This window comes from Nicotiana tomentosiformis, chromosome 1 (assembly GCF_000390325.3).
Source record: "Nicotiana tomentosiformis chromosome 1, ASM39032v3, whole genome shotgun sequence".
Classification (NCBI taxonomy): domain Eukaryota; kingdom Viridiplantae; phylum Streptophyta; class Magnoliopsida; order Solanales; family Solanaceae; genus Nicotiana; species Nicotiana tomentosiformis.
In genome coordinates this window covers 110,001,608-110,027,687 of record NC_090812.1, presented here as the reverse complement: position 1 = coordinate 110,027,687, position 26,080 = coordinate 110,001,608, and the positions used below count along the sequence as shown (strand labels likewise).

The 26,080-nt window shown below is 37.5% G+C and overlaps 1 long non-coding RNA gene across 1 annotated transcript; it reads right to left on the bottom strand.

Annotated features, from left to right (window-relative positions):
- Positions 1 to 19,849: 19,849 nt before the first annotated feature.
- LOC138901666 (uncharacterized) lies at positions 19,850 to 21,912 on the bottom strand. Its single transcript, XR_011412458.1, has 2 exons — positions 21,780 to 21,912; positions 19,850 to 20,082 (listed from the first exon to the last, which is right to left on the bottom strand). It is a non-coding gene; the product is annotated as an uncharacterized lncRNA (long non-coding RNA).
- Between the last annotated feature and the right edge of the window lie 4,168 nt (positions 21,913 to 26,080).

The window sequence follows — 26,080 nt, the reverse complement described above, 5'->3', positions numbered from 1 at the left end:
TATATGCTTTATTCGAAGTTGATGCCTCTTATATCATTATGTCACTTCCTTTATTGTTGAGTTACTAGTAATTAAAATTGTTCTTACATGACATCCTTTTGTTGTCGAGTTATTCTCATGCATTTAGACGTAGTTGCTAGCTCATGCCATCTATTTCATTGTTAGCCTATTTCATACACTTGGATCCCAAGTTTGCCATTTCCTGGAAATACCTTAATTATCGAGTTTATCCTTAAGAAATTAATTGGAGTTTAAGTTATTGAAAGTCATTATTCTATTTTAATTGAAGTTGTGTTTAAAAGGGTGTTTTTCATAGTTGAGTTAGTTTTCCGTTCATTTTGTTGTTATTGAGATTCTATGCACATCGTGTTTGAGTTGTGGGCTATTTGTTGTGGAAATATTGATATTGTAGGTTCTTTTGGAAAGGTGGTGGCCTATGGGCATTTGTGGTACGAGTTGATGTGTCATGTTGTTGTGATGTTAGCACATGTGAATTGTTGTGTGGATTGGTTATTGTTATGCGGAGCATAAGGGTAGTATCTCACTATTGTTGTTATGCGGGACATAAGGGTGGCATCTCACTGTTGTTGATTATGCGAAGTGATATGGGTGGCAATTGTATTATTGTTCGAGTGGAGCGATAAGGGTGGCAATTATGCAGAGTGATACAGGTGGCTATTTGAGTGATACATATGGTTAATGATATTGTGAGGGCGGAGTGATACGGGTGGCTATCGGAGAGATAAGGGTGACAATGTCAGGGATGATGTGTGATGGCCTGGGGCCATTATGTTGATGATATTCGTGTGATGGTGTGATTTTTCTTGTGTATGTTATACAACTTATGTTACTGTTGTGTTGCTTCAATGAGCTACTCGATGTCTTTAATATTACTTGTTGACTTGGGCTGTAATAGTACACTCGCAAAAGCATAAATCGTAGCATGTCATTTATACTAGTTCAGGAGTATGAAACTTGGCATATATTGATCATACCCATATAGTCTTGTATTATCTGCTTTCATTGTGATTGTGAGCCTGTGACCACATTGGGCGGATTGTGATTGTGAGCCTGTGATCATGCTGGGTGGATTGTGATATTGCCATGTGAGTTGTCCGTGCGATTGTGATTAAAAAATTAGGCACAAGGTGACGTTAGTATATGATTATGGGTTGAGACTCGTGACTTGTGATTATGAGATGAGGTATCTCGGAGTAAATTCGTTGTGAAACTTGTGTTAGAACGGTTTGATTAATTGGTTGTTGTTGTTTTTCTTAATTGGTTTCAATTTGTACTTTCATGGCGTTCTTATTACTTTACTATTTATATCACATGTTGATTCTTGATGCTATTTACAGATTTTTGCCTCCATTATTAGCTCTATACTTCTATACTGCACAGGTTATTTAGACTAGTAGGTGTCTTGACTTGTACCTCATCACTACTCCACCGAGGTTAGTCTTGATACTTATTGGGTACCGATTGTGGTGTACTCATACTACACTTCTATACATGTTTGTGCAAAGCAAGGTATTGGAGATATCGGACTCCAGCACAGTTAGCTTATTGATCGCGAGGATTCAAGGTAGAGCTGCTTGGTCATCGCAGTCCCTTGGTGTCCTTTCCTTTCATTATTTTGTCAGCTTGTCATTTGAACAGTATTGTATTTCGATATTTGAGATCTTTCCATATATTCAGCTACAGTTCGTGACTCTGTATTACCTAATCTTGGGAGGTTGTAGTGATTATTGCCGCATAGGCTTATTTCACATTTATTCAGTATTTTTATGTTAAACTCTGTTTTAAATTATCTTTGTTAAACTCGCTTAATTATTGTAAGTAATCGGCTTGCCTTGACTTAAAGACTAGGTGCCATCACGATGCTTGTGGTGGGATTTTAGTTCGTGACAAGTTGGTATGAGAGCTCTTGGTTCATAGGTTCTACGAATCACGAGCATGTTTAGTAGAGTCTTACGGATCATTATAGAGACGTTTGTACTTATCTTCGAGAGGCTACATAACTATTAGGAAAATTCCACTTCTTTCATTCCTATCGTGCGGATTTATTGATTTCGAAGTTTAAGCCTTTGTATCTCTGTTCTCTCATAGATGGTGAGGACATGGGCTACCAGATCAACTGAGCAGATACCCACGCCCTCTTCTAGAGCAACAAGAGGTTGGGACCGAGGTAGAGGACGAGAAGAGGCATGTGCTACAGCTAGAGTACCTGCCACAGCAATCGTTGAGGAGCCGTCAGTAGCTCCAGTTGGGGAACAGGCACCGGAGGCACCTGTTGTTACCCCCAAACTTCAGAAGACTTTAACGCAGTTCCTGAGCATGTTTGGTACATTGGCTCAACCGAGATTGATCTTTGTTGCACCAACTACTTCACATATTGGGGAGGTGCTTAGACTCCCGCCGCCCATACTCCAGAGCAGCAGGCTCATATTGGTCATACTCCGGGTGTGGTGTTGGTACATCTTGTTATTCCGGTTCAGCCTGAGGTTATGCCAGGAGCATCAGATGAGGAGCAAAAGAGGCTTGAGAGGTTCAAGAGGTATAGTCCACCTACTTTCAGTAACACAACTACCGAGGATGCACAAGGCTTTCTAGATAAGTGTCACCATATTCTCCATACCGTGGGTATTGTGGAGGTGAGCGGAGTTGGTTTTACTATATTTCGGCCGTCGGGAGTAGTGTACCAGTGGTGGAAGATTTATGAGGAGGGTAGACCGATCGATGCAGCACCAACCACTTGGGACAAGTTTTTATAGCTATTTTTTAGGAAGTTTGTTTCTTAGACCCTCCAAATTTATGGCGCACGGAGTTCGAGCAGTTGTGTCAGGGCACCATGGTGGTGTTAAAGTATGCCATTAGGTTCAGCGAGTTATCATATTATGCATCTACTTTGGTTCCTACAATCAGAGAGCGACTTCGCAGGTTTATCGAGGGGCTCAATTATCGTCTTAGATTCAACATGGATCGGGAGTTGGAGACTGATACTCTATTTCAGCAAATTGTGGAGATTGCCGGCAGATTAAAGCATATTTGGGGTAAGAAGAGGGAAGACAAGGAGGCCAAGAGGTCTCAAGTTTCTAGAGGATTCAGTGGATTCTACTCTTCAGCTATGACCCATCACAACATAGGCTTGGGCAGTCAGCCAGTCCAGTCCATACTTCAGACTACTCATGGTGCTCTAGTTAATCAGGGTACTCATATGGGGCAGTCATCTTTTAGTGCACCACCGACACGGGGTTCCTACAATGGTTATTCTAGTTATCTGGCACAGACTCAGTACGAGCAGCCACGCCCGCAGAGGGGTTGTTATGAGTGTGGTGATACTAGGTCTATCACGAGAGATTCTCCCAGACTAGGGAGAGGCGTATTTCATCAGAGCACTCAGGCTATGGGATCTATTCCAGTTGCTACTCAACCTGCACGGCTAGCTAGAGGTGGAATACAGGCGGGTAGAGGGCGCCCTAGAGGGGGAGGCCCGACCTGTTGATATGTTTTCCATGGTAAGGCTGAGGACTCTACACTTGATGGTGTCGTTATATGTATGGTTTTGGTTTGTTATAGAGGAACATCATTCTTATTTGGATTCGGTTCTGCTTATTGGGGTAAATCCTCCTATCTAGCTTCATACATAGGTAAGTTTCATAATTCTTGTACTCTTCTTATGTGTTTACCCGTGTTGGGAGATTCTATAGTGGTAGCCCGTGTCTATCGTCTTAGTTTGTTCACTATTGATAGCTATAAGACTAGAATGAACTTTCTGTCACTCATTACAGTAGGTTTTGATGTGATTTCTGGATGGTTTGATTTCGATTTTGTATTTGGGTGCTCTACCGGCATGGGAAGTTTGTTATGTGTTGTGCTTTTGCTTCACATAATTTAGTTAATGGGAGGTACTGTTTGGTATGATGTGTATTCTACTTGTGATTCAAAGCTGAGGATGGGATCCTCGCATTTTCGTGTGGTTTGATATTTTTGAACCGGGCTACGTGCCGCGGTGGAGTTATATTAGGATGAGATCCTTGTGATTTGTTTATCTATTTTGATTCTCTCTTGTGGAATGGATCTGTAATATCGTACTGATAGGGAGTTGTGCTTTTTGGACTTGTTTGATAGTTCTCTCATATGTTTCTCTTTCAATATTCAGTAATATTCGCGTGGTGCTTATTGGGCTTTAGTTTGCGAGGTATGTGTCTAGGTGGCGTTAGGTGTGATTTGTTGATGTGAGTGAATGGTTATAAGATCTTCATGTTTCTTGCATCGTTGTCAGTCTTGTGAAGGTATAGAACATAGTTCTAGCTGTTATGAGATTATTTACCGGTGCTAGATATGGTTATGGGCAGCTATCATGGTCAGAGTTGTTGTTTTGGTCATATGTGTGAAGTGTTACATCGTGTGGTCATACCTTCTGGGTGTATGCATGAGCTATGGCAGCTGGTTGAGGTTGATACAGTGTTTTTATGCGGGAATCAGGTCTTTGGAAAATGATCGGATGGTGAAAAATATGGTTCTAAGGCTTATCGGTGTGAGTGGAAGGAATAATCTTCAGTTGAGAGGGTGTTGTCGGGCTTATGTGGATTGGGGGGATGTGGGATCACCCGCGAGTATATGTATGGTGAGTTCATTCAGTGATTTGATGGCATCAGAACGGTTCTTGGCATGTTCGAGGATGAACATTTGTTTAAGATATGGAGAATGTAATGACCCGACGGGTCATTTTGAGAATTAGCAGCTCGTTCGGTGGCTTAAGGTCTCGAGTAGCTTCGTATTATGTATTATGACTTGCGTGTGTGGCTGGATTCGATTTTCGGATGATTCAGAATTGATTTGGAAGAAATTTCCTTGTTTTAGAAGCTTAAGTGGCAAGAGTTGGCCGGAGTTTGACTTTTGTGTAGACGACTTCAGAATGGTATTTTTATGATTCCTATAGCTTTGTATGGTGATTTTGGACTTAGGCGTGTGTACGAACTTGGATTTGGAGGTCCGTAGGTTGATTTGATGTATTTTGGCAAAAGTTGAAAAGTTGAAGGTTTAGAAGGTTTAACTGGGAGTTGACTTTATTGATATCGGATTTGGATTTAGATCTGGGGAGTTGGTATAGCTCTGTTGTGTCATTAGGTACTTGCATGCAAAATTTGACGTCAATCCGGGTTGATGTGATATGATTCGGTATGAGTTATAGAAGTTGAAGTTCATAAGTTCATTAAGTTCGATTTGAGGTGAGATTAGTAGCTTTGAAGTTGTTTGATGTGATTTGAGGCCTCGAACAGGTCCGTGTTATATTTTGGGACTTATTGGTATGTTCGAACAGGGTCCCGAGGGGCTCTGGTGCGTTTCGGATCAGTTTGGGTTATGTTGCGCTAATTGTTTATGTTTGGACGTCATTGCTTCAAGCATAAATGGTACCAAATTAATAAAATGAGCTCCATTTTATGTTTTGATTGAAGTATTAGATCCGTATCATAATTACGGAGGCATAACAAAAACAATCATCGAATTTGGACATCGTATGAGGAAGTTACACTCATTTTAGTGTAGGATAAGAGAGCTGGTGCTGGTACTTCGCAGATGCAAAGTTGGGTCCACATCTGCGACCCCGCATGTGCAAAATATGGTCCGCAAAAGCGGAAATCAGAGCTGGAAATGCGCAGGTACGGCTTTTTGGGCGCAAAAGCGGAAATGCATGTGTATAAAAAAAATCACACTGTGATCTTTTGGTATTTTGAGTATATCTTAAATTCTAGAGCTCCGATTGAGGTGATTTTTGAGGCGTTCTTCTCATAATTTCATGGGGGTCAGTATCTAATCTCAATTTTTTATTTTAAAATGATTCTAGTAGATAATTTGTGAATTAATCCATATTTTGATTGCAGAATTGAAGAGTTTTATCAAACAAATTTCTAAAGAGAATAATTGGGCTTTCAACATCGATTCGGAGTCGAACTTTGATACAATTAGTATGGTTGGACTCGTAATTTTGTTATCGGTATTTGTGGAATTAATTGAGTTCCGAAGTGCCAGCCTGGTGTTGACTTTTTGTGTTGAGGTTTTAGGTTTCATTAAAGATTGAAGCTTTAATATCTGGAATTGTTTCCTGTGATTTTTATTTATGATATTAAGTTATTTTGGCTAGATTTGAGCGTTCGGAGGTTGTTTCACATGAGAAAATCATTTTAGAGTATCATTTTAGTTTCTTTAAGGTAAGTATATTGCCTAAACTTGTATGGGGGAACTACCCCTTAGGATTGGAGTTGTTTGTGCTATTTGTGTTATGTGAAAGTCGTGTACGCGAGGTTACGAGTGCGTACTCGGGCTTATATGTGGAAATTGACTAGTTTAGACTCTTAGTCTTCTTTCATATATTTATTTGAAATTGTTAGCGCATGCTATATCCTTTTATTTACCATGTTTACTTTCACATGCTTTATTTGAAGTTGTTGTTACATATCACATCCTTTACTTGTCAAGTTTACTCTTATATGCTTTATTCGAAGTTGATGCCTCTTATATCATTATGTCACTTCCTTTATTGTTGAGTTACTAGTAATTAAAATTGTTCTTACATGATATCCTTTTGTTGTCGAGTTATTCTCATGCATTTAGACGTAGTTGCTAGCTCATGCCATCTCTTTCATTGTTAGCCTATTTCATACACTTGGATCCCAAGTTTGCCATTTCCTGGAAATACCTTAATTATCGAGTTTATCCTTAAGAAATTAATTGGAGTTCAAGTTATTGAAAGTCATTATTCTATTTTAATTGAAGTTATGTTTAGAGGGGTGTTTTTCATAGTTGAGTTAGTTTTCCGTTCATTTTGTTGTTATTAAGATTCTATGCACATCGAGTTTGAGCCGTGTGCTATTTTTTGTGGAAATATTGATATTGTTGGTTCTTTTTGAAAGGTGGTGGCCTATGGTCACTTGTGGTACGAGTTGATGTGTTATGTTGTTGTGATGTTAGCACATGTGAATTGTTGTGTGGATTGGTTTTTGTTATGCGGAGCATAAGAGTGGTATCACACTATTGGTGTTATGCGGGGCATAAGGGTGGCATTTCACTGTTGTTGATTATGCGAAGTGATACGGGTGTCATTTTAGAGTATCGGTTTAGCTTCTTTGGGGTAAGTATCTTGCCTAACTTTGTGTGGGGGAAATACCCCTTAGAATTGGAGTTATTTGTGTTATTTGTGTTATGTGAAAGTCGTGTACGCGATGTGATGAGTGCGTACTCGGGCTTATATGTGGAAATTGACTAGTTTAGACTCTTAGTCTTCTTTCATATATTTATTTGAAATTGTTAGCGCATGCTATATCCTTTTATTTACCATGTTTACTTTCACATGCTTTATTTGAAGTTGTTGTTACATATCACATCCTTTACTTGTCAAGTTTACTCTTATATGCTTTATTCGAAGTTGATGCCTCTTATATCATTATGTCACTTCCTTTATTGTTGAGTTACTAGTAATTAAAATTGTTCTTACATGATATCCTTTTGTTGTCGAGTTATTCTCATGCATTTAGACGTAGTTGCTAGCTCATGCCATCTCTTTCATTGTTAGCCTATTTCATACACTTGGATCCCAAGTTTGCCATTTCCTGGAAATACCTTAATTATCGAGTTTATCCTTAAGAAATTAATTGGAGTTTAAGTTATTGAAAGACATTATTCTATTTTAATTGAAGTTGTGTTTAAAGGAGTGTTTTTCATAGTTGAGTTAGTTTTCCGTTCATTTTGTTGTTATTGAGATTCTATGCACATCGTGTTTGAGTTGTGGGCTATTTGTTGTGGAAATATTGATATTGTAGGTTCTTTTGGAAAGGTGGTGGCCTATGGGCACTTGTGGTACGACTTGATGTGTCATGTTGTTGTGATGTTAGCACATGTGAATTGTTGTGTGGATTGGTTGTTGTTATGCGGAGTATAAGGGTGGTATCTCACTATTGCTGTTATGCGGGGCATAAGGGTGGCATCTCACTGTTTTTGATTATGCGAAGTGATATGGGTGGCAATTGTATTATTGTTCGAGTGGAGCGATAAGGGTGGCTATTATGCAGAGTAATACAGGTGGCTATCTGAATGATACAGGTGGCTAATGATATTGTGAGGACGGAGTGATACGGGTGGCTATCGGAGAGATAAGGGTGACAATGTCAGGGATGATGTGTGATGGCCTGGGGCCATTATGTTGATGATATTCGTGTGATGGTGTGATTTTCCTTGTGTATGTTATACACCTTACGTGACTTGTTGTGTTTCTTCAATGAGCTACTCGATGTCTTTGATATTAATTATTGACTTGGGCTGTAATAGTACACTCGCAAAAGCATAAATCATAGCATGCCATTTATACTAGTTCAAGAGTATGAAACTTGGCATATATTGATCATACCCATATACTCTTGTATTATCTGCTTTCATTGTGATAGTGAGCCTGTGACCATGCCGTTCGGATTGTGATTGTGATCTTGTGATCATGCCAAGTGGATTGTGAGCATAGGTGAAATCTTGATAAACTCATATTTTTAGCGATTTCGGTAATAAGGTTTAGGCTTTGGCTGTTATACTTGGAAAGCATGACTAATTTTCGTATTTGTGAATGAGTTGAACATGATATCTCTTGAGTTGTTTTCTTTTGATGTCATCATTATATCATGCGTCATTATTGATTATTGGTATTTAACACTGACCATCTTCTGAGCTCGTCGCCGCTTTTATATCGAGGTTAGTTTTGTTGCTTATTGAGTACATGGGGTAGATTGTACTCATACTATACTCTGCACTTTATGTGCATATCCAGGTACTACTGGGTATGGTGATTGCTAGAGTCCGCACAGTATCTAGCTTGTGGAGACTACGAGGTAGCTACTATGTTATTCACAAACCTTGAAGTTCTCTTTCGTTTATTTCTGTTATCACTATTCTATCATTCCGACTGTTTTATTTTGAGTATTTGACTCTGTATTTTGAGATTCTATAGTGTTCATGTGCTCGTAGATACCAGACCATGGGTTGGCTGTAGTTTCATTGTTGTTGCTATTTTAAGATATTTATGATAATTCCGTTGTTGAGATTATTAAGTTCTATTATTTGAGTTTTTTGTTATTGTGAAATTGTTGGCTTGCCTAGCAAGTAGTGTTAGGTTCCATCACATCTCTAGTAGGAGTTTGGGTCGTGACAAGTTTGAAGGTTTGAAAATTAAGAGAAGGATTTTAATCTTCGATTCTTGGTTTTGACGTTAATTGTGGTGCTTCGAGCCTTTGGATAAGTTTGGAAGATGTATTTGGACTTGTTCGTATGATTGGACAAGGTCCCGAGGGGCTCGGTTGTTTTCGGATGGACTCCAGACCATTTTTGTGTTGATTGGCAGTTCTAGTACTGATGTGTCGCACCTTCGGAGCATTTAGCATTGGTGCGAGGTCGCAAAAGCGAGAAGTTTTGTCACACCTGCAAGGATGGATCTTGGGTTGGAGGTCGTGGATGCAGAGATGTGGTCGCATCTATGATATCGTAAGAAGCGGTGATTTTGTCGCACCTACGCTTCGCAGAAGCAATGATTGTGCGCAGATGCGATGGGTCGGCTAGTTGAGTGTAGCTCATAGATACAAGAGTTGGACCGTAGAAGCAGCGTTGCAGAAGCGACATTTTTGTCTGCAGAAGCGAAATTCCTGCCAGCTTATTATATTTTTAAGGTTTTCTGATATTTCATTATTTTGAGTTTTGGAACTCGATAAGAGGCGATTTTGGAGGGGAATTTTACTACTATTTTATGGATAAGTAACTTCTACTTGAATTTTATTATATATATGTTGATTTTTCATGGATTTACACACTTAGATTATGAAATTTTTGAGATAAAATTTGGGGGTTTTGCCTACACGAGGGTGTATTTTGGGAATTTGAGTATTGATTTGGACTCAGTTTTGGGATCTAATTATATATTTAGACTCGAAAGATTATAGGTAGTCATATTTTGGTACTAATCTCAAATTTGGGGCACACGATCTCAGGTTGATTTTTATTGACTTTTTTAGAAATTCTTCAAAGATCGAAACTTTATGGATTAGGATCACTCCCTATATCATTGTTTCATTTCTTTGGTTAATTGTTGACTTGGATTTACATGATTGCAAGACTAGAGAGAGGTTTTGACGTGATTGAGGTTGAAAACTCGCCCCGATGAGGTAAGTATCTTGCTTAATCTTGTTGAGGGAATAACCCGTAAGACATGACCTTATTTGTCTAACTAAACTGTGTGAGATGCGACATAAATGTGAGGTGACGAGCGTATATGTGAGTACTATGTATGATTTATGATCGGAGTAGTCTTTATACTATATTATTCCTTCTGTTGGATACAGTTCTTCCTGCTATTATGCTTATTACGTTTGTACGATTGTATAAACCTCTTGAATCATGCTAGAGATCATGTGTCAGTATCGATTTCCTATTTTAATATGATACTCATTGTTGTATGGCATACTCGCGTAACTAAATTGTAATTGTATAATTCGCATATACATACACCTTGGCATATTATTTATTAGTCCACGAGTACGTGATTTGATATTTGTTGATTATATACATGTATTCTTGTATATGCCTTTTGTGTTATGGACTAGATTGACAGCACGTGAGTGGTCCGTACGGTTTGAGTTGTCATGGCACGTGAGTTGTCCGTGGGATGGTTATGATTATGGCACGTGAGTTATCCATATAACGTGTGGATGAGGATACAACCCCCTAGGGACATCCTCTCATGTTTCTCCTTGATAATGTACTAGTGATTATGAAAAACTAATTAGTGATTGGATTTTGTATATTTTCTCTATATGCAAACTCATTGGATGTATGCATGATTTTTACTGCGTATCTTCTGTATATGCTAGTTCCGGAGTGTATACATGCCTTTATGAATATATTCTTTATCAGCCACATAATTTAAGAATTGATTTAAAGTACATATCTTCTCTATATGTCAATCTGTGCAACCTGACTTGCTTATTCAAGCATACCTTCTCTATATGCAACTTTTGACGGTATTTGATATTTCATTCATATCTTCTCTATATGAAATTATTGACAAGTTATTTGTTATCATATGCGTATCTTCTTTATATGTTGAATTGTTAGTGGGTTACTATGCTTGTGCATATCTTCTCTATATGCATCGATGGCTTTATATGGATTTCAAGCTCTGATTTCGATAATGTTGCAGCGCATATCTATATGATATTGAACTGTACATGTTATGTAAAGTGAGTATGCTTGACCTAAAACCTTGTCACTATTTCACCGAGATTAGTCACGATACGTACTGAGTACATGGGGTCAGTTGTACTCATACTACACTTATACACCTTGCGTGTAGATCTTGGAGCTAAACTGTTGTGGATAACGAAATCTAGCATTGAAGATATACTTGCGTTCTAGATATAAGCTACCACTTATTCTTGGTAGTTTAGGATTTGTACTTTTGTTTATGTATATTCAAATAGATCTTATATTTATTTTTCGTACCAACTTTGTAAATCTAAGTCTTAGTGACTCATGACTTGTATTACCAATCATTGAGAAAATTGTGCGGGTTTTCATATTTTTAATTATTGTTATTTATGATCTTCATTTGAGTTGTGATATTCATTAATTTTGTTGCCTAGCATGTTAGGGTTAGGTGTCATCACGACTAGGTGAAATTTTGGGTCGTGACTTTTTTTTGTAATGTTATTGCTCTGCAGCTATTGCATCACTTCAAACATACTGTTCACATGAGTTCCCTGGTTTTTCCACACTTCCACAATTTAATCCGTTAAAAAGGCAAGAAAAGTTTACTACTCAAACATATACCATTCTAGATTAGTACAAATAATCTAGATATTAAGTTTTGCATTAATAATTGGGTATGATTAGCCTTTTTGTTTGAGAATCAGTATCCCCGCAATAGTAATCATAATAGTATTCTGTAGCAAGTATTATTCTTCATAATTTTGTATAGAACTTTTAACAAATAAAATTTGTACACTCATATTACTAAAACTAATTATTAATTTTGGTATCATAAATCTATACATAATAAATAAGACATACCACCCGAAAGCTACCGATTAATTTTCAATAACAGTACTAAGATTTGTATGGTCGACAACCATTATGGATTAGTAGAGCAATTTCGTGCGGCTTATGACTATTTTTGACTATGTACTGCACAAATAAATAAATAAACTAACCATTAATGTATAATTGTATTGTCTAGTTTATAAACATGCAGAAGATACAATGAAACTTGATAGCTAGGACTTTTAAGTCTCATTGAATTATGTGGAACCTATTTAAATAAATAAAAAGGAATAAAGAAAAGAAAGAGAATGATTTAGAAAAGCAAAATCAAAAGGAATACAATTTGTGGGACCCATTTGAATAAAAAGAAATTAAAAAGGGAAGCAAAAATCAAATTTGTTTGATTTACTGCTTGGGCGGTGAAGCAAGACCAACTTTTCAATCTTGCAAATCTACAAAGTAGGCGTCGAACCAATTTTAATTGGTTTTGGTGAGCAGCTAGACTCTATAAATAGAGATGCTTCCTCCTCATTGTAAACACACCAAAAATAAGAGAGAAGTATTAGAGTTGTGAGAATAATCCACACACTATTTTATAGTTTGTGAGAAAATAGAGTGGGAGTAATATTGTGGTGAGATATTTAAAATAAAGAGTGTTACTTCTTAGGAGTCGTAATAGTCTTTTGACACTACAAAGTTATAATATTATAGTTGTATTATATTGCTTCTCTCGGGTATTATATTTTACCCTGTTAAAAGATTTAGTGTTATTGTTACTCTCTTACGTTATTATTATTTGACGTGGATATTATTCCTGGACGAGATATATTTATTTTCCCAACAACATGGTATCAGAGCCATGGCGAATAATGGTCCGCTGTCTTTTCAGTACCCCCGTCTCATAAAAGATAATTATGAAAAATGGTGTTTACGCATGTAAGCCATTCTTGGCTGCCAGGATGTGTGAAAAATCATAGACAAATGAAGCTCTGCCTCAAAATGAAAAAGAGGTCTTGACAAAGACGAGGAAGAAGGATCAACAAGCCCTCATGCTCATCCATCAATGTTTGGATGATGCCATGTTTGAGAAGGTGGCAGATGCTACCACCTCAAAGGAAGCTTGGGAGATTTTACAAAATTCTCTCCAACGAGTTGACAAGGTGAGGAAGGTAAAACTTCAAACTCTAAGGGCTGATTTTAAAGTTTTAAAAATGAAGAATCCGAATGCATTTCGGATTATTGTTCAAAAGTGAAGGCTATTGTGAATCAATTAAGAAGATATGGGGAGGACATAGAAGATGTCCGTACGGTAGAAAAGATTATTCGCACTTTAACGCCTAAATTTAATTTTGTGGTGTGTGTTATTGAGGAGTCTAAAAATTTAGACTCTATGATGGTGGATCAATTGGAGAGTTCTTTGCAGGCCCATAAAGAAAAGATCAAGAGGAGACAAGAAAAGCCATAGGAGCAACTTCTTAAAACTTAGGCATCCTTTAAGGAGTATGGAGGTGAAAAGAGCTATCGAGGAAACGGACGAGGACGAGGCCGTGGCAGTCTTGGAAGAGGAAGAAGTAATGGTAACAACTTCAACAATGACGTTAAAACCCACCAAACATTCAGAGGTCATGGTCGTGGACATAGAGGAGGAAGAGGACGTGGCTACCACTAAGAAACTAATGGACAAAGGTATGACAAATAAAAAGTGAGTGTTATAATTGTCATAAATTTGGCCATTACTCTTGGCAATGTCGTAGCAATGTTGAAGAAAAAGCTAACCATGTTAACGACAAGAAAGAAGAATATGAATCAACGTTGTTGATGGCACTCAAGGAAAAAGAGAAGGATGATTACTGCTCGTGATATTTGGACAATGAAGCAAGCAATCATATGTTTGGATGCAAAGAGAAGTTTGTGGAGATAAATAAAATGGTGAGAGGTAATGTGTCCTTTGGAGATACCTCAAAGATTCAAATCGAAGGAATAGGTATGATTCTGATCTCCTATAAAAATGGTAACCACAAGTTAATTCAAGATGTTTATTATGTCCCAAAATTAAAAAGTAATATTTTGAGTTTGGCTCAACTTCTTGTAAAGGAATATGACATTCACATAAAAAAATATACATCTTTGGCATAGAGATTCAAGTGGAATTCTAATTGCTAAAGTGCATATGGCAAAGAATAGATTATTTTCTATGAATCTTAAGACAATTAATGTAAAGTGTTTGAAGGCTAATGTGCAAGATTAGTCATAGTGTTGGCACATGTGATTTGGGCACTTGAATTTTGAAGCGCTCAAATCAATGGGAGAAAAGAACATGGTGTATGGGATACCATCAATTAACCATTCAAATCAATTGCGTGAAGCTTGTCTTCTTGGAAAACATGCAAGGAGGAGTTTTCCAAAGGAGGTCATGTCAAGATTAACCAAATCGTTCCATCTTGTTCACACTGATGTGTGTGGACCAATAAATCAACCTTCTTTTGGTAAAAGTAAATACTTTGTACTTTTCATTGATGACTTTAGTAGAAAGACCTGAATTTATTTCTTGAACCAAAAATCTGAAGTTTTTGTTGCTTTTAAAAATTTCAAAGTACTTGTGGAGAAAGAAAGTGGCTATGAAATAATAGTTTTAAGGTCTGATAGAGGAGGCGAATTCACTTCAAAAGAATTTAATGACTTCTGTCAGTCTCATGGAATTTGTCGCCCTCTAACGATACCTTATTCACCCCAATAAAATGGAGTTGTAGAGAGAAAGAATAGAACGATTCTTAATATGGCTAGATGTAAGTTGAAAGCTAAAAGTATACTCAAGGAATTTTGGGCCGAAGACGTTTCTTGTGCAGTTTATTTTAACAACAGGTCTCCAACAAGGAATGTTAGAGATCAAACTCCTCAAGAAGCATGGAGTGGAAGAAAGCCAAGTGTCAAGCACTTGAGAATCTTTGGGAGCATAACCTATGCTCATGTTCCACATCAAAGGAGAACGAAGCTTGACGGTCAAAGTATCAAGCATGTGTTTGTTGGCTATGATATGAGTTCAAAAGGCTATAAGCTATACAACACAAGTAGCGGCAAGGTGGTGGTAAGTCGTGATGTTGAATTTGATGAAGAATTGGCATGGAACTGGAAAGCTCAGAAAGAAACTTCATATGATTTTCTTCCATACTTTGGTAATGAAGAAGAACCAGAAACTGTGGAACCTGTGCAGGATACAAATCCACCTCCTCCTCCAACCAATGTTGCATCTCCCTCTTCTCAAGAAAGTTCAAATGAACAGCCGCAAAGGAAAATGAGTATTCAAGAGATCTATGAGGACACACAAGATGTTACTAATTTTGATTTTTTATATTGTCTCTTTACTGACAGTGAACCAATGAACTTTGTTGAAGCTGTTACAGACAAACAGTGGAGATAAGCCATGAAGGAGGAGGTCGATTTAATAGAGAAGAACAATACTTGGGAGTTAACAACTCTTCCCAAGGGTCATCGTGCAATTGGAGTAAAATGGGTATACAAGACAAAGAAGAATGTTGATGGAGATGTGGAGAGATTCAAGGCATGACTTTTGGCTAAAGGCTACAAGAAAAGGCAAGGCATTGACTATGAAGAAGTCTATGCACATGTTGCCCGCATGGAGAGGATTCGTTTGCTCATCTCTTTGGCTGCACAAATGAAGTGGAAGATCTATCTTTGAACATCTTTGTCACCAACCATTGATAAGTTGCCCCCGCATTTTTCAGTCCAAAGGGCATGACCATGTAGCAGTACGTCCCATGGTGGGTGATGAATGTGGTTTTTTTCTGATCTTCTTCCTCCATGAGGATCTGATTATAGCGCGAGTAGGCATCCAAGAAGCTTAGTAGCTCGTGCCCGGCCGTTGCGTCGATGAGTTGGTCGATATGGGGTAATGGAAATTAATCCTTCGGGCAAGATTTGTTCAGGTCAGTGAAATCTACGCACATCCGCCATTTTCCTTTCTTCTTTTTCACCATGACTATGTTGGCGACCCATTGGGGGTACTTTGACTCCCTGACGGAACCATTTTCGAACAATTTTCCACTTCTTTGCGTACTGCGTCTAATTACGGAGTTGAACTTATGCCTAACCTACCTGACCGGTAGGTAGAGTGGATCGACGTTGAATTTGTGAGTGGCCATCTCCTTTGGGATACCTAGCAAATCTCTGTGGCTAAAAGCAAACAAATTCGCGTTAGCAGTTAAAAATTCACGAAACTTACCCAGTTCCTGAAATTTGCAGCCAATGTAAGCTTTTTTGTTGTGGTCGTTGTTATAACTGAACGGGGTCGAGGTCCTCTATGGTTGATCCTACGGCCTCAACCATATCGGGGTCTCTGATGACGTCCTCGTTATCGTTGCATATTAACCTCAACCATGTTGATTGTTATGCCTCTTTTTCTTTATCCTTTGTTTGTTGGGTGGTTGTACAGTCTAAGGCGATGCCGTAGAATTCCTGGGACATGCGTTGTTCCCCTGGTATACTAAATATTCCCCATGGAATTGGAAATTTGATTACTTGGTACATGCTGGAGGGGATGGCTCTCATGGTGTGTATCCATGGTCGCCCTATTATGGCATTGTTCGATGTGTCCTGGTCCATGATATGGAATGTGGTTTCCAAAGTGACGCCACCTGCTAGGACAGGGAGTGTGATCTCGCCGGATGTTCACTCAACTGCATTGTTAAAACCTATTAGTGTGATGCAACATGGCACTATCTTTTCCTCGAGTTTCATTTGTGCAAGTACTCGAGGATAGATAATACATGCGTCGGTATCTAAAATTCGTAAAGTGATAACAAGAACATCATAGTGGGGGAAATCCAAACTCTTGGTATCTGACTTATTGAAGATGATACTTTCTTCGAGTTTATCATATCGTTCGTGAGTGATCGACCGTTTGAGCTTGTGGGTTTTGGTGAACTTCACACTGTTAATGGAAGCGTCGTCCCTGCCACCGATGATCATGTGGATGGTGCGGGCTGATGAGGGAGGTTTTGGCTGCCCTTGATGTTGTTCATGTCCTCTGGTAAGGTTGGTCCTTCCCCGATCGCTCAGAAATTCATTGAGGTGTCCCTGTCGCAGCATTTTTATGACCTCCTGTCTTAGGGCGATGCAATCTTCGGTTTTGTGTCCTCGCTCTTGATGGAACTTGTAGAAGGCATATGATTTTTTGGTATTCGGGTCTGACGTCATCTTTTGTGGCCACTTTACTTTTGTTCCGAGCTTCTCCAAGGTGTAGACTATCTCTGTAGGTGACACACAAAAATTGTGAGCGGATAGTAAATGGGGCATACCTCTCTCGTTCCGGTGAGCCCCTGTTCTTGATCGGGGTGGGCCTTCTTCATGGAGGGATAAGGACACAGCGGTGGTTCTGACATATGAGAGATACCGTTCTTGGTTTGGTCGTGAGGCCGTGATATCTCTTTTGATATTATTTCTTCGATCTTTCCTGGATTCTACTTGCACTGAGGTCAGTGGACGAATCAGCCCATTGAGGTCGTCCTAGTCTGCTGGGACTTCGGCGCAATATGCATTATGTATTTCATCCCATGTCGTTGGGGGATACTTCATAAGCTGACTTATTAACTTTTTTGTCGCCCTCGGACCATTTCTGCTCAACTCGTTTTGAAAAGTTGCTACCGCCATTCCTTCTGATACATTTGGCAAGGTCATTCTTACTCGGTTAAAACTGGCGAGGAAATCCCTCAGCCCTTCTCCCAGAGACTGTTTAATAGCAAAGATGTCGTTTACTCTTGCCTCGGACTTCTTGGCCCCGGCATGGGCCGTTACGAACTTATCGGCCATTTCCTTGAAGGTTTCAATAGAACGTGCATGCAATTGTGAATACCAGGTCAACGCGCCTCCCGTGAGGGTCTCGACAAATTTCTTTAGTAGAAAGGAAGATACTTGTTCCTTGGCGAGGTCATTGCCTTTCACGGCGGTGACGTAGTGAGTCACATGATCTTCGGAGTCAGTTGTACCATTGTATATATTCAAATAGGGAGGCACTTTAAAGGTCTTTGGTATGACATGTGGGGAAGATTTGTCACTGTACGGCTGCTCGACGAACCGACTGACATCTATTTTCGGCAAGAGCTTAGAAGCGCCCAGTATTTTATCGACCCTTTCTTGGTGTTCTCTTATTTGGTCCCGAAGTACCTTGTTCTCATTTTCTATTTCCTCCATCCTTTCAGAATGGTCGTGAGAGCGTCATCGCCTGCATTACTAACAACATTGTGAGTAATACATGTCGTTGTGGGGGGAGGAGGAGGTTGATCATATTGCTCGTCTACTGGTGGTAAAATACAAGTTCTTGCATTTTTTGTGGCCGTATCCCGAATGGGCTTATGGAGGACGTTGGTCAGCGTATCCGTTAGCCAGGCCTCAAGGAGCTTCTTTATTATTGGTGACGCCTCCTCTACCACGGATGTGGAGGCTATCTTACCAAGAGATTTTGTGATGCTGCAGTGGGGAGGGGGTGACCCACCTCGCCTGGGGGAGGCATTGGGCTTGTGTCCTCGTCCACTGCTTCAGAGCTCTCATGACTGATGTTCATGAGGTTGATTGGGAGGTCACTCATTATTCTCGTTCTTTCTTCTCTATTACCTGCCATATTAGATCTATGTATGCACAGAGTAAAAAGGTTCTTGTTCTTTTTTTTTTAAGTTAGTAACCAGTGTCAGTTGTAGATCTAGAAGAAACTAAAAGAGTTAACTAGATAATCCCATAGACGGCGCCAAATTGTTTGACCAAAAAGTATAACTTTCGGCTAAACTATTAAATTTATGTAACGGGTTAAATCTAGTTAATGATAATAACTTCAAATGCGAATCTTGAAAACGTGTGTGAGATGGGACAGATCCAGTGAAGTATTGGCAATGATAAGCACAAAACGTTCATAAATAATGAGCAATAATGGAAATGTAACTAGCAATAAATGGAATTTAAGTAAATAGGGGGAATGATTCACCCAATAAAGGATGGATCGGACGAATGTTCCTCCTGACAATGATGAATGACAGATAAATTCAAGATTTGTTCGATCTATTCTCGGATCTGGTGTAAAAGTGTGGAATAATATGAGCAAGAATCTTGATAAAAGGGTAGTCTTTGTATCTTTAGAAGAGAGAGAGAGTCTTCTTCTTAAAAGTGTTCTTATCAAGTGAATATTACATGCTTTTTTTCCTCTCTATCTCATTATTTTTGAGACATATCTCTAGTAAATTCTAATAGTACAAGTGCAGAGAGTATTCACTAGAATATTCTCTTTAATATCATATTTCAAAAACTAGCCATTAATGTTCTATCTGCGGTGCTCGACCCCAATTATTATTGACATCTCGACCATGAGTCTTGCTGCTCCCTGGCTGACCTCGGCTGACTCTTTCGTTGGTGCTATATCACCTTAAATATTCTAGGGCGGATTTTGTCCTGTACAATAATAAACCATATATAAGATGTGGAGAAAAGGTTCGACTTTTAATTGTTTTACTTTAATCTAATCCTCTTTTCATCTAAATGTAGGTGTGGTGCCAATTTCTGTTACAACTGCGGAAGACGAGTTTACCATCACTGGTGTGGTTGTGATTCTGCTTCTACACGGACCTTCTACTGTTTTGTAGTTCTTGCTATCCTATATTTCTTTCTCATCTTTTGGGATCACTAGACTTTGTATAGACATTTAGTTCTATTAAATTTGAGGTATAGTTAGACCTATAATAATAATAATATTTGCTCGATGTATGCACCCCGAGGCAGAGAAAAAACAACATAAATAGGAAAGGAGGAATCACAAGAAAATTTTGTTTTAATAGATGGAATCTAAGTATAGTTGAGTCAATATTCTCATAGATTATGGTTTTCTAATTAAAGTTGTTTCAAAGGCCAACTACGTTGTTCAGTTGCTTTTCAAGATTGCAGCTCATGCATCACTTCAAACACATTCTTTATGTGAGTTCCACTGTTTTTTCTACGCTTCTACAATTTAACCTGTTAAAAAAGAAAAAAGAAAGTCTATTGATCAAACATATACTCTGGATTAGTACAAATAATCTATGTATTATTGGCATCTTTTTGTCTCCGAATCAGTAATGCCCACAATAATAGTCATAATAGTATTCTGAAGTATGCTTAATAATTTTTTGTAGAATTTTAAACAAATAAAATCTGTATACGCATATTACTAGTAAAACTAATTCTTGATTTTGGTGTCAAACGACTCATTAATGTGGCAGTGTGCATGCATTGATCCAATTTTTCTTCAGTATAATGTTTTTCCTATTGCATTAAATATGGATGGCATAGAGATGTCCTCTATGCAGTGGCGGGACACGTGATGGCTAGTGGGTTCAACTGAACCTGCTTCGTAAAAAAATAATACTGTGTATATGTATAAATTAGAATTAAAATTGTATAAATTTAGTATAAATATTTTATTTGAATCCACTTGACAACTATTAGTTTACGACTAAAGTTGTGTATTTGTAAAATTGAACTCGCTTGCACAAAATCCTAAGTCCGCCACTGCCTCTATGTGCTGTCAAGGTGCGAACCAATACGGCTACACGTCAAAGTATACTAAAAATATCCTTCACTTCCTTTATTCCAATTTATCAGCTTTACATGGTCAGTTTAAGTCTCTTCTTGTCTATATTTTTATTAATGTGATGCTTATACTTTTCTAAGCCGAGGGTCTGTTGGAAATAACCTCTCTATCCTTACAAGATAGGGGTAAAGTTTGCATACACATTACTCTACCCAGACCTTACGGTATGGGATAATACTGGGTATGTTGTTGTTGTATATATAGAGATGTTTTAATTAGATTATCAATGTAGTTAAACGGATTATATCATGTCATTACATTCTTCTCTGTGTTACTAACTCATGCTTATTATAGACGACCAATCATTGGAGTATTACTTTACTTTGTGCATAATTGGTTAATGTAAAGTTCTTTGCAGAATGAATTATTATATAACTTATACATTTCCTATTGTGTTGTCGAATCACTGTAGAAAAGATGGATAAAACCTCGGCTGGCTTATAGCTCGGAATGTTAGTTTTCCTTTTATGGCACAAAAAACTGACTTATAACCAATTTAAATTCAAGTAAATTGACTGTGGGAGTGTCTTTCAGTCTAACCTTTTCCAAATAAAACTTACCACCCAAAAGTTGCTGATTAAATATTAATTATGGCTTAGGGGAGCAATTTCGTGCGGCTTATGACTATTACACCAGAAAATTGGATTACTTTTGACAATGTACTGCACAAATAAATAATTAACCATTAATGTGTAATTGTTTCCTCTTGTTGATCAACTTCGTCCTTCTTTTTCTATAAATTTTAGTCATAAAGAAAAAAGTTTATTAACTCCTCTAGGACTCGGAAATATTTTTGCTTTACCTAAGCATAACAAACTTATTAAATAATAGTACAGTGTATATTTAATGTTAAGATGTTCCAATAAAGTCTGGCTAACTTGGAAAAGAATTAAGGCGTATACCGTAAAGTGAAGTTGTGAATATTAAGAAGACTATTTGTGAAGAGAAATTTCCCTTGTTCACAAAGTGACAAAAAAATCAAACACTTCGCTCCCACTGATAATGGGAAACAAACTGCAAAAACTAGGCAAAAATCAATCAGAACAAAACCAAGAACACAAATTGCAAGTGACAGAATTACCAGATGAACCTCAAAACTTCACCTGCGAAATTTGTATCGAGCCTATGTTGTTAACCAACAGAAAATTCAAGAACCAAAATCTCTGTGTTCATCCATTGTGTACCGATTGTATCATTAAGTATATTACCGTCAAGCTTGAGGACAACATTGGCAACATTCTATGTCCTTCTCTGAATTGTAACCAGCTTTTGGACCCCATATCGTGTCGAAATCTTGTCGGCCCCGAGCTGTTTGTTAAATGGTGCGACGTGTTGTGTGAATCCGCTGTTTTAGGGTTGGCTCAGTGTTACTGCCCAAATCAGAATTGTTCGGCTTTGATTTTGGACGAGTGTGGTGGGAATGCGAAACAATCCAAGTGTCCAAATTGCAAGATGTTATTTTGCTTTAAGTGCAAGCTTCCATGGCACGCTTGGTTACGCTGTGGGGAAGTTAACGACGTCGCTTTTCGTGTGCTTGCTAAGCGTAATAAATGGAAGAGGTGTCCTCGGTGTCGCTACTTCGTTGAACGTATTCAAGGTTGCAAAATTGTCGGCTGTAGGTTAGTTTGCTGTTTCCTCTCCTCTCTTTTTAATATAGATTCTCCTTATTCTTTACTTATGATTAAATGTTAATAGAGATATATGAAAAATGCCATCTTTAATTGGGATGGATTACAACTTCTGGGGTTAGGATTATACAGGAGTCTGGACTTTTTGCAAATTGTTTTGGTATTAATGAATTTTTTTTTGCAAACCGTGATTGTAGTATTGAGCTTTGCTTGAGATAGATTTTTTTTTTTTTTGGTTTGTTTTGTTGAGAAGAGTTAGGGAGTGCTAAAATCCTATGGTGGGCTTTTTACGGTACACATCGAGATTAGTCAGACCATTGGATACCGAAAGTCAAATGATTAAACAGAAAACTAAGAGAGAGAGAGAGAAGGATTAGGGTGAAACAATCATGCAAATATTTAGTATTGAATTGAAATGGGTCCAAATAGAGCAAAAGTTTGGGATTGAAGCGCAAGTGATTGACTGATAAGGTTTAAACTCCAGGGAAGTAATTGTGGACAGCAGAGAAGCAATGATTACATTTAGCTATTTTGCAGTAGAATTGTTAGCTATTATAACCAAAAGAGAGAGGAAACAAAAGAATGTAACATTAATTTCTCCCCTGCATCCAAAGGGAGTGAGGACTAAAAAGTTGCCGTTTGGTAGTAGAATTGTTAGCTATCAATGGTAAAGGTTAATAATCTGTCTTTCACTGCATACCTAGTCAGCAATACAATATTGATTATTTGAATCAGGAATTGCATATTTTAATTTCTTGAAAAAAGATGCATGCTGTTTGAATATGATTGATATTTATCACACTATGCTTTGTTAAAAAATTGCACTCTTTTAATTTTGGTGTTACAAAAAATAAATTTTTTCTGATATTCAACCATAAGAAGTGGAGAAAGGGTTCAACTTTCTAGTGTGTTACTTTAATCTAATTCTCTTTTCATCTGGACGTAGGTGTGGTGTCCTTTTCTGCTACAACTGCGGCAGACGAGTTAATGGACACTCGTGTGATTGTGTTTCTCCGTTCTTCAAATTTACCATGGAATTTCTGGTTCCTTTTGTTATTATCCTAGTTTTGTTTTTCCTCATGTGGATCCCCGTGTTTATCTTTTAAAAACTAGACTTGTTCTATTACTTTGAGGTTCAATGATAAATTTTAGTAGAATATTTGATTGTTGCGTGCACTTTTTTTGGTCAAACGGACAAATATTATTTAACCAAGTAAGCAATATACACAGTAACTAAGAAAAACTCTGAAAAACTACTATTCTGCCATCACTAGCTTGTTACAAACACCTACCACCTTCTAGGAAGGGTGCAAGTACAAGTTGCATTTAATCCTAGCAATCACGGAAAACAATTAATTAAGATGTTCCAAAACTCTCTACCATTTATATTGTCTTTGTCCTGTTATATATAATTGTAAGACAATGTCTTTAATCTTACTAGCACTTTCTCTTCTTTTATTTTGGAATTTGCGGGTATTCCTCTCACTCCAGATGCGGTATATAGTTGCTGCAAAGAGGAAATCCAGAATACTGCCCTTAGGCCTCCCAGTATTAAGCTTTGAGAGCCATTGAAATTCAGGTGGGGGGGGGGCGGAGCTAGCATGAGGGATCGGCCGAATTCAATTACTTTTGACCAAATTATGCATTTGTCTTAAAAAATTTATCGAATATGTAGAATTTATTAATTTAGAACAGAGTAACTTAAACAGAATTCTTCAAACCATATATTTCAAATTCTGACTCCATCTCTACTTCAGTTCCCAGTTGAACACTTGCCTTCTAACTCCTATCCAAGTCAATATGGTATGCTACACATGACTAGAGTATGAGGAACGTTGGGATATATACTATTTATCATGGATTTGGTTTGGATATAGTATTTGTTATGGAACAATTATTTATTCAATTTTAATAAATAAGGCAAAATGGTCTCCTCGCCACTTAAACTTGCACCCAATTACCAACCCGGTAAATAAACTTACAATTTTCTCATTTGAACATCTCAACTTGACGGAATGAATACTAATAAACACCTTTGACCATTGATTATGCTTATGTGGCAAGAACACAGGTGACATGGACAACGTGCGTGAAGCTCACATAATTAGCATGCGTGAGTACAATAATTTTTTATTAAATATTTTTTACAATTAGGAAAACAATAATAAATTAAAAAGAAACAAAGACCCCCATCCCATCCCTTTCTTTACTAGTACACCCTTTCCCCCTTCTTCCTCGATTTGTATGATAAGGGCAAAAGAGACGAAGCAACCGCCATAGCTGCAAACCTCAGTTGCACCATCAAAATAGTACCTTCCGGGTCGCCGATGATCTCTAGACAATCTTAATCATCACAACAATAATAATAATAATAATAATAATAATAATAATAATAATAATAATAATAGCGACCATTGTGGAACCCTTTTCAGGATTCAACGCAGGCTGAAAAGAAGAAGAAGAAAAAGAAGAAGAAGAAGAAGAAGAAGAAGAAGAAACAACAGAAAGGCAGCTCAGTGTACGCAAACAATAGTAGCTGATTTCACAAATAACACTAAAGCATCTCAGTTTTCCTAATTGAATTTAATAGAAATAAGAAGAGAAGTAGAAAAGGAATGAAGGAAACTGACTAATTTTTTGGATTTGGGGTTTGGTCGGAAGCTTTTCCAGCAGTGTCTTCTTTTACTGGTTTGTGGGGGGGGGAGTGTTTGAGTGGAGAAGAAAGTAAAAATAAAATGAAATTTTGATAAAATTAATTTTAAAAGTGGGGTCCACAAATAACACGTGTCAAGCAATAAATGGTCTAGCATATGACGTGTTTGACATGTAAGAGCTATTGATATACACGCTCGATTGGATGTGTTTATTAGTATTCATTCCGTCAAGTTGAGGTGTTCAAATGGGAAAATTATAAGTTTATTTACCGAGTTGGCAATTGGGTGCAAGTTTAAGTGGCCAGGAGGCCATTTTACCAAGTTTTAAATAGATCATATCTTCATCTATATCCTTTACTTATATAGTAGATGATTTAGTGTATAGAGTTTAGCTTATACATGGAAGATTAAATCATCGATTCTTATAAGTATAAAGATCATGTTCACAATCTAATGTTGGAATTGGACAAACCATCAGAAATGATTGTAGCACAAGATTAAATATAATTTATCTTGATTATGAAAATGGTTTAATTCTAACTTCTTGTGCTCGTACATTTTGTATGTATTGAATGGACCAAGTAGAGATAAGTATTTTATACTGACTTAATGAAATAACTTCTCTAGCCACTAAACATACGTATACTCTTAATCTTGATATAATTATTATTAGTTATGTATATTATTTGTTGTTTTGATTTATTAAAAAGCGAGATTCTTTTGTAGGTTAATATGCCTCGTAAATTGGACAATGATGATATACATTGGCGAAGTAATATTTAGTTGATGGAATCCATGTCTCGGTCTAGAGATTGATGATACACCTTTATGAAAGGTTATAAGTTTTCATGTGTAAACCCTGTAGGTGGATTTTGTATCTGTCACATGAAATAAGGTAAGCGAAAGTCTAAAGGAAATTATCAATGAATTAAATTGTAAGTAATTTAATTTATTTGATTAGCATCTGAATCTTAATATGGGGAGTTAAATAATATTTAATGGAAGAATTCTGAAATTGAACTGAAGAGTGCAATTACGAATTTTTAGTGGAATAATTCATAATTTATTATGGTATTATTAATTCGGATATTTCAAATTAA